Source organism: Magnolia sinica, chromosome 9, assembly GCF_029962835.1.
Source record: "Magnolia sinica isolate HGM2019 chromosome 9, MsV1, whole genome shotgun sequence".
NCBI classification, from domain to species: Eukaryota; Viridiplantae; Streptophyta; class Magnoliopsida; order Magnoliales; family Magnoliaceae; genus Magnolia; species Magnolia sinica.
In genome coordinates, this window is record NC_080581.1 from 86,690,921 (window position 1) to 86,700,032 (window position 9,112).

Genomic DNA, 9,112 nt, shown 5'->3' on the forward strand with positions numbered 1-9,112 from the left:
AATCCTCCCTAAAAATAAAGGTTGTGCATAACCTGAGTGGGAGTTTATTCTCCTCCAACAAATGATGCATGCAACCATGTAATGGAAGGTTACATGTTATACAATCATAATTTTATAAAAGTACCAATTTCATCTTAAATAGAGAACTTGATTGTTCTATACCGCCCATTCGGATATGTGGACTTTCAGATTTCGTTAAGATGTGTTGACTACTTTTATATTCTAAAAATTTATATAACACATAGAAATGTTGATGATTAGTGTTAATACCTTAGATGTTAGCTAAGTAGTGATACTCATGCAATGTAGAGAGGGCCACCAAAGCGTTAATTGCTGAACAACTGAAAGGACAACATTTCAACGGTAACAACTACGAAGACTAGTCTCATGCGGTGCGATGCCTTCTGGACAAGGACAACATATCTCACACATTCGATGAAGTTCAAGAGGAACCCATCTTGGATGAAAATGAAAATTTACAAGAACATAGGGTTGCGATGACTCGCTACAATAAGTGACGAAAATAAAATCGTTCAGCTCATAATGTCCTTCTTAGCATCATGCACAAAGAACTCATACCTGCATATGAAGTGCTTGAAACCGCCAAGAGAATCTGGGAAGCACTGACTAATGCATATATGCAGAAGTCAGATGCGAGATTTCGGGCTATGGAATTAGAATTCCAGGAGTATAGGATATCTGTCAGCTGCCCTATCAAAAATCATATCCGTAAGATGGAGCAAATGATAGGTGCCCTTAGGAATGTTGGGTGTAAATTGACTGAAAATTAAAATATTATAGTCATGTACCGTTCCTTACCTAAATCTTGGGCTCAAATCAAAAGAATTCTGAACCATACTGATTCTATTACTACGTTCAGATACTTTTGTGGCCACTTGGTACGTGAGGTTGAAATGAATGCAATTCAGCTAGGTTCGGCCAAGGCCTTTGTTGTAGAGACTCATAAGCGAAAAGTTAACAAGAATCGGTCCAAAGCTCGCAAGAAGGCAAAGAAGAATAATCAAGAACAGAAGACTACAACACCTCCTCCAAATCTCAAGAAGGAAAAAGGAAAAAAGAAGCAGAAAAAGACTAATATAGTCTGCTTTTTCTGTGGAAATTTCAGCCATTATGCTCGACACTGTGCCCATAAAAAGACGGTAATTTCTCAGTCACTAGATACTTTGTATGTAGGCATTTGTTTTGAAATCCTTTCTGTTGATACTATATCTAACGACTGGATTTTGGATTCAGGTGCAACAAAGCACATGACACAGAGTCGTCAAGGACTCGAGGAATTCTGGCCTGTAGTCAAAGGAAGTTACAAGCTGTACATGGACAATAACGCTGTTGAAGACATACTAAGGATTTGCATTCTCCATCTCCGTACGTGCATAGGGCAAATAATAATCCTTCGTGATACTCTTTTTATACCGGGGATGTGTCGGAATTTAATTTCTGTTTCTAGGTTATTATTTAATGGTTTTGATATTCAATTTTTCGGGATAAGGTTTCTTTGAGATTGAATAACCTCATCTTTACATGGAGAAATTTAATTTCAGATTTATTTATTCTGGACGTAGATTATGATAATGCCCCTCTTGCTTTATTTGCTATGTCAAATGAAACTGTAGTATCTGAATCTTAAAAATGGCACATGAGGTTAAGTCACATAGGAAAGGATCGTATGACAAGACTAGTACATTTTAGTTTGTTAGACTCCTTATCCAAAGTTGATTTACCATTTTGTGAACATTGTGTGTCTGGGAAGACATCGAAAAAACTATTTTCCAAAGCGGATAGGTCCAAGGGCACACTAGAGATAATCCATTCAGTTATCTGTGGACCCTTTAATATACATGCCAGAAACGGATATTAATACTTTGTCACTTTCATTGACGATTACTCGCGTTATGGATATGTGTATCTCATCTCACACAAATCTGAGGCTTTTGATTATTTTTTTAAATATAAAGCTGAGGTGGAAAATCAGCTTGAGAAAATATTAGTATAGTTCTCACTCTGAATAATCATCGGGGTCTAGTCACTACCAAAAAATCGAGTAAAGGCTACGGACCTTAGAAGCTTTTAGCTACAGATATAAACTGTAGCTAATTTGCTATAGTTTTAATCCATAGCTAAAACCTACTTAATCCGTAGCTAAAACATACATTTCACCATCATCTTATTAGAGATTGATGGTGCTTAAGGGGCTCCATGCGGCCCATTGGAATATATGTATTTTATCTAAGCCGCCTCTAAATTCTGATATATAATGTCAGTGGATGAGCCCAAAAAGTAGGTAGATTAAAAGTCTAAGTGGACCACACCATAAGAAATAATAAAAAATAAATTTCTATCGTTAATATTTTATGTGGTCCGGTTACGGCTTCGATCTAACCCATTTTTTGGATCAACCCTTAAAATGGTCTTTTAAAATGAATGGACAGAGTAGATAAATAACATTAATCACGGTGGGCCCCACAAGATCTAAGATTAAGGACTTAGAAGTGTCGTCCGTCAACCCCAAAAAAAATCCCGCGCGCGACCCAAATCTCTCTCTCGCGCGCCTGCCCCTCTCCCAAAACCCACTCTCTTGCGCCCGCGCCTCTCCCAAAACCCAATCCCTCTCTCTCGCGCCCCCTGTTTCCCAACCTCTCTCTCTCGCTAGGGTTTTCAAAACCCCCTTTCGCTGCAAACTCGTCGTTGATATGTGATCACACCATGTGCTAGGGTTTTCGAAACCCCTTTCATCCTATCCTCGTCAGCACCTCGTCTCCTCCACCAGCCGCAGCCCCTGTGACCACAAATTTCGTCCGCAGCCACCGTCCCTGCTCCACCAGCGTCGCCACCTCCACCGATCGACGCCAACATTTGCCCCATCGAGAGCTCGATTCGGAGTTTTAGCTGATTTTTCTTGTTTCAAATCAAGGGTTTTCTGTTTTAGAATATCTTTTCTTTTTCCCTTTTCATATTATATAATTTTTTTTTTAACTTTTAGCCATTTTTCCCCGTTCGATTCGATGGGGATAGTGATTTTTTGATGAAATTGAAAATTTCTGTGTGGTTGTTATATATGATGGGGAATCTAGCCTGTGCAGAGTGCACATGGTAGTTATCCTGTTCCCCTAGTGGGCCCCGCCGCCAAGCTGCAACCGTGGGATGCTCCTACTGATCCGTAATGGGAGGGTGTAAGAGAATGTTGTCAGGTGAGGACATTGGAAGGGAAAATGCTCAACCCATTTCCAAGTTTTGGTTTCACCCTGTCCGGAGAAGCCAGAAACATGAGATTTCTCTTCTAATTTCTAATTCTCATTTGTTTTTACCTTTCTCATGATGATTTTTTTTTTTTGCTGTGGAACATAGGTGACTGGACTACTACCTGATGTAGTCGGTACTACTTGCAATCAACATCTTGAGAAAGTACTTGGAACAGATCATGCAAGCATTCTGCGTGTTCCATTCAGAATGGAGAAGGGAATTCTCCAGACTTATATGGAGGTTAATCGTTAATTAGAAATCTTAGTTTTGTCTGTTTAATCTGATCTTTTATAGATATCAAGCTTCACATTTGATATGCAGGCCCCAATCTGCATTTGAAAAGAATGTTGAGGTTATATTCATGAATGCTTCTAATCAAACTTGCTGAAATTACAATACCAATTGAAAGTAGCAAGGAATCTAGCTAATCTCTAATCAATATGCAGTTTGCTGGTAATGAGAATGGCATCACTGCATTTCAGATGGAAGGTCAAGACAAATCAAATCAACAGAACTCAGTTTTTTCAGGAGATGCTTTGTTTCTTGTCCATTGGAAAGACAGGTTTTTAAATGTCAAGTTTTTTGTCATGTTGATTCAGGTTTTTTGTCATCTTGATTCAAGTTTTTAATTTTAATTTTAATTTTATTTTGTTGTTGAAGCATGTATGTTTCTATTGCCACTTGTATACAGGTTTCTATTGCCACTTGTATGTTTCTATTGCCACTTGTTTAATATTGCAAGTAAAGGTTCTAATGATTTGGTAGTGGGCCTAGCCTCTAAAGGAATCCGCCAATCAGCCCTTTGGATTAGGACTTCTTTTCCCTACTCTTTTCTTTGATTTAGTTGCTTTTGTTGCTTGCTCCAAAAAAAAAAAAAAAAAAAAAGTCGTGTCAATCTGCAATGCATGTATTAGGTGAAATGCTCTGTCTATCAATGATGAGTTTTTTTAAAGGCTGGTGGGTCTAGTTAGTAGAAAGGTGCCATAGAGAACCACCTATTGCTTAGAGAAGCCAGCCTTTTGTCTCCTGGTCTATTCATCATGCGAGTCCCATCCTAGGGGAAAATATTTGTGTACCTACATGTTTGTAATGGTCTAGTAACAGTGTTATAACCTGAGTAGTTTTTTGCTAACACACATGGGCCTTTCCTACTGTCTAATATGCTTTTAAAGTTTTGCATTAACATGTGTCTCAACCATGAATGATGAATGCTCTCAGTCTAGTTGGTCTCTCTCTTTTGACACAGTAGTATAGAACTTCGACAGCTGCAGCAGCTACACTGACCATTATTTTGAGAGAAAAAATGTGCAAGTTGTCATATTACAAAACATGGCATAGTGTTTACTCTTATAATCATCTTATAATAGAATTAGCGAATGGAATTTGTCAATTTCTTTCCCATAATGTGACTTGTTTTTTGTTCATGTTACAACGTTTACCTAATCTAAACCTATCATTGGGTAGGTTCTCTAGTCTTTACCTTGGATGGGCCATGTCCCAAAATCATTTCATTGGAGTTTTGGGGAAGAAAGTGGATGGTTATCAGAAGTCAACTGAAGTTAATTTGACTTCCCATTTTCACCCTTCAAAATCCTTCAATCTAAGGATTACATTGTCCAGTTGGCCACAGGATATGGTATATGGCCCATCCCATGTGCTAGTTATGTGTATTCTTTTCTCGCTTTGCAGGCTTTATAATAAATTGTTGTTTCCTCTTTTAAAAAAAGGCATTGGATTGAACCCTGGATCACTCACACACACCACATCGTCTGTCTGCTCATCTAACTAGCAGGAGATATCTAACACACTACATTTTGTTTTTGGTTGGATGTTTCCTTTAGCCATTCTTGAGGCTTGATTTATTGCACATGCTATTTTTTGAGTGCAGGTATCTTGTTCCTGCTGACTTAACTGTGGGGCAATTTGTTTAGGTGATTCGAAAGAGTATGAATCTAACCCATGAGAAGGCCATTTTCTTCTTTGTGAAGAATATTTTGCCACCCACTGGTAAGGAATTTGAGACAAATTTCATTACTTCCATGATGCTCCATTTGGATGCACCCAGTGTATTGGATTAGGATCAGATTAGGAAACATTCACATAATGTTTGAATATTGGATAGACCGTAAAATGATCTGGCAAAATGGATGGACGGAGTGGTATAAACCCATACATCACAGTGGGCTCCACAGAGCCCCTGCCTGGACCAAGTCTATCTAGGCAAGGGCTGGATGCAATCCATTTCCACCTCCAGGGGCCCGGTCTCAGATTATACGTCCTAAAACTCTCCAGCATTGGAGGATTGAAGCCGTTCAACTTTTGGCCTCTTTATTGTTGAATTTCCCAATGACAACAAATTGTAGGAATGGCCCAGTGGATCTTGGGTCCGGAATCGGATTACTAACTATACAGATGAAATATATGATCCTGAACCTTAGGATATGGCTGAAACATGTGCAGGGGAAATGATACTTTGAGCTGACAGGCCCAGCATGGAAAGGCCATTTGCAGGCCAAATGGAAGGGTTGAGATTTCTCCATAAGGGAGTATTCAACATACGGGCAGATCTGTGGGGGCCACTGTGACCTATCTGTTTATTCAAGCTGTACATCCCTTTTCTCATATCATTTTAAGGTATGAGATCAAAAATAGGCAGATCCAAACAGACATCAGCATGCTACTTAGAGAACATTGACATTATGGCTGGTAATGGGGTGGGCCAGAGCTAGGCAAAATTGATATTTTGAATAGGCCTGGCCTGTCTATTTCAAAATCCAACGCTGAACCAGCCCCAGGCCTGCCCATTGCCAGGCCTAGTTGATATTTAGAGGAAAAGACTCAGTTTTCTCTTCTCTCTTATGAGTTGGGTGGTTTTGTTTGTTGTTTCACAAATTAGAAACAAAAGAATGCATCTATGATCCTCCTTTTTATCTATTGGATCTTATCTTGATTCAACTATTTTAATTATGATTTTCTCTGTGTTAAGTATTGTAAGGAGACATTTTATGATGTTTCCCTTTTTTGTTGATCTTTATCACTGACTAGAGGACAAGACTGCCTTTCTTATCTGCTTTCTGTTATACATATATATGCATATTTATATTGTTTATTCTTTATGATTTGCAGCTTCGCCATTTCTGTGATGCGTGGTCAAATTTAGCTAGTGCATATATGAGGAAAGGAAGGCTTAATGAGGCAGCCCGGTGTTGTCACCAGGCTCTTGCATTGAACCCTCGCTTGGTGAATCCTTGTTTTGTTTTATCATTTAGTTTCCTTCTTTTGTTGTAGATGCATTGAAATTACTATTTGCAGATCTTCCCCTTATTGGCAGGTTGATGCTCATAGCAACCTTGGTAATCTGATGAAGGCACAAAGGCTTAGCACAAGAAGTAAGTCACAGTGGATTCGATACATTATTTTCATTGGATGTTCTTAAAGACTCGAAATTGCGCTGATTAGAAGCTCATAACCATCTGTCCATCGCTTGTTTTGAAATGTTGAGAAAAGGTTAGAAAAACCTGTCAGATTTAACAATAATTTTTTATAGACATGGGTCCCACTTGCAACTTAGATTGAGGAACTATAGGGTATTTTATTTAATGGATTTTTTTGGATGCTTATTACAAAAAAAGGACCTTATGAAGCAGTGTTTTGGGTCTTACTCTCACTTGTCATTTGTCATTTGTCCATCTTATATCAATTTTTACTTCATGAATAACCTCAAATAGTTTCTTTTTTGCAGTTTGTCAGAAAATGCATATGTTCTTGTGGTAGAGGTATTGAAGAAAATGCATATATTCTGTAGGCATTAAGCTCCCTTGTTGCTTCACTACTTGAGAAAGAAAAGGATCTTCAACTTCTCTCTGACTGGTCCAATTCCTCCTACTTTGGGTAATTTGAACATGCTCAAAATTTTGTATTTTTTTTATAAATCAAATTTCAGGTACAATTCCTACAGAATTAGGGAATCTCAAGAATGTGGTTTAGTTGACGTTGCAACGAAACAATCTGACTGGTCTGATTCCTCATGCTTCGAGTAATTTGAGAAACCTTACATTGTTGTTGGTCTGATTCCTCCAGGTAAGCTTGCAACAGTAATTTGTTTATAACTGCAGGTATTTGTGTGGCTTTTTGGATTATTAATAAAATTCCATCATTTAAAAAAATGACACAACTCTATAAATATCTAGGATGATTATAGCTGAAATGAGGATGTTCAGATAGATTAGGGGCAAGATGAGGAGTTTGTTCCTTGTAGGATTTTACAGCTGTGTAAAACTTCCAAGTCTCATGGTGGATGTGGCTACCATATGCTAGTTGTTGTCATTTATGCTCCTTTTGATTCTTGATTCACTTTGTAGTTATTCTGCTTTTGAAGAAGTTCTCCCACATGCTCCAACATTGATGACTGATGTGTTTGGCAATTATGTTATTTAAAAGGTATGATTTTTCTAGAAAAACAATCATTGGTTTCCTTCCATTTTTTTTTCTTTTCCCCGTAAAGATACCTTCAATTCTTTTTCCCCTGCTCATCTGCCCTCCTTTATCTTTTTTTAAAAGGCTGTAGGCTGGTGATCTGGTAGTCTCTATATTCATTCTCATGTTGGTTGTATGAACTCGTTCGCCTATGATATAAAAATGCTCGGTTATTGTTTGTCTTTGCAGTTTTTTGATCATGGAAGCCCTGAGCAGAGAAAAGAACTAGCAAATCAGCTTGCTGGCCACATTCAACCTTGGAGCCTTTAGATGTATGGGTGCCGGGTAATTCAAAAGGTATTATTATGGGTCATTTGTTGGGTGGGGCTTGGCATGTACTGTTTTCTTCTTTATACAGACAAATAGTTCTTGGCAGCCGGCTTTTGGACTGTCCTATATACTACTCAACATTGATCAATGCACACACTGTATACTAGACAACTCAATATTTATGAGGATACCAACGACTAATTCTGAATCAATTTGAATTTTCAGGGCCCTACACAATTCAATCTGGCTAATCCACGCTTACACATGTTGCCCTTTTTAATGGAAGGTATGTGCTTGATTTTATTTTTATTATTATTTTAGTTGTTGTGGGATGCAAATATGCTCTGCTTGAATTCATGATGGGAGCTGATTACTTGGGTTTTACCAACCAAAGGGTAGGTGTTAATGCAGATGGACAACAATATGTGTCTTGTCAAGAATGCACATGTGTAGTTCATCAAACAATACATTATGTGATATCGTGTGCATGATATCTATGTTGTAATTTTCCTCATGTATTTTGCTTAAAATCCATGTTTATGCATGACTCTCATGCATTGACATGGATTTGGGCCAAAAAAGATTGAAATGGAAAATTTGAGAAAACAGGGGAGATTTTCTTTTATAAAGTAAGTATTCGAGCAGACCCGGATGTGCGTCGGAGCTATCCGGATGAGCGGGGGTCCCTGGAAGGTGGGAACCGCCATTATGACCATGATGAAGCTGTCCATTTCCTATGGACAGCATTGGAGGGGCCTGGCCATTTGGATAGGCCGTGTTTATGTATTTGATCGAAATTAATGGAGCAAACCCGGATGTGCGTCGGAGCTATTCGGAAGAGCGGGGTTCCCTGGAAAGAGGAAACCGCTATTATGACCATGATGAAGCTGTCCATTTTTTATGGACAGCATTGGAGGGGCCTGGCATTTATGTCGGATGACTATATTTATATCTGTATTTGCTTTGCAGGGACCATACCCTTAACCTAAACCAAAACCTAAACTTGAACCTACACCTAATCCTAATCTTAACTCCTTAACCTAAACCTATACCTAAACTTGAAAACCTAAACATAAACCCCATCCCGAACCCAAACCCGATATCC

General features: G+C 38.5%; 2 long non-coding RNA genes across 4 annotated transcripts; both read left to right on the forward strand.

The window, feature by feature from the left end:
• The first annotated feature begins 2,561 nt into the window (after positions 1-2,561).
• On the forward strand, positions 2,562-5,526 carry LOC131255957 (uncharacterized). Of its 2 annotated transcripts, XR_009176536.1 has the most exons (4): positions 2,562-3,249; positions 3,367-3,501; positions 3,583-3,823; positions 5,150-5,526. It is a non-coding gene; the product is annotated as an uncharacterized LOC131255957 (long non-coding RNA). The 2 variants fall into 2 exon arrangements; XR_009176535.1 differs by lacking the exon at positions 5,150-5,526 and having other exon boundaries at positions 3,583-4,695.
• Positions 5,527-5,943: 417 nt separating this feature from the next.
• On the forward strand, positions 5,944-8,418 carry LOC131255956 (uncharacterized). 2 transcript variants are annotated; one of them, XR_009176533.1, is made up of 5 exons: positions 5,944-6,650; positions 7,004-7,341; positions 7,623-7,701; positions 7,927-8,034; positions 8,233-8,418. It is a non-coding gene; the product is annotated as an uncharacterized LOC131255956 (long non-coding RNA). The 2 variants fall into 2 exon arrangements; XR_009176534.1 differs by lacking the exon at positions 8,233-8,418 and having other exon boundaries at positions 5,944-6,501; positions 7,927-8,195.
• The last annotated feature ends 694 nt before the right edge of the window (positions 8,419-9,112 follow it).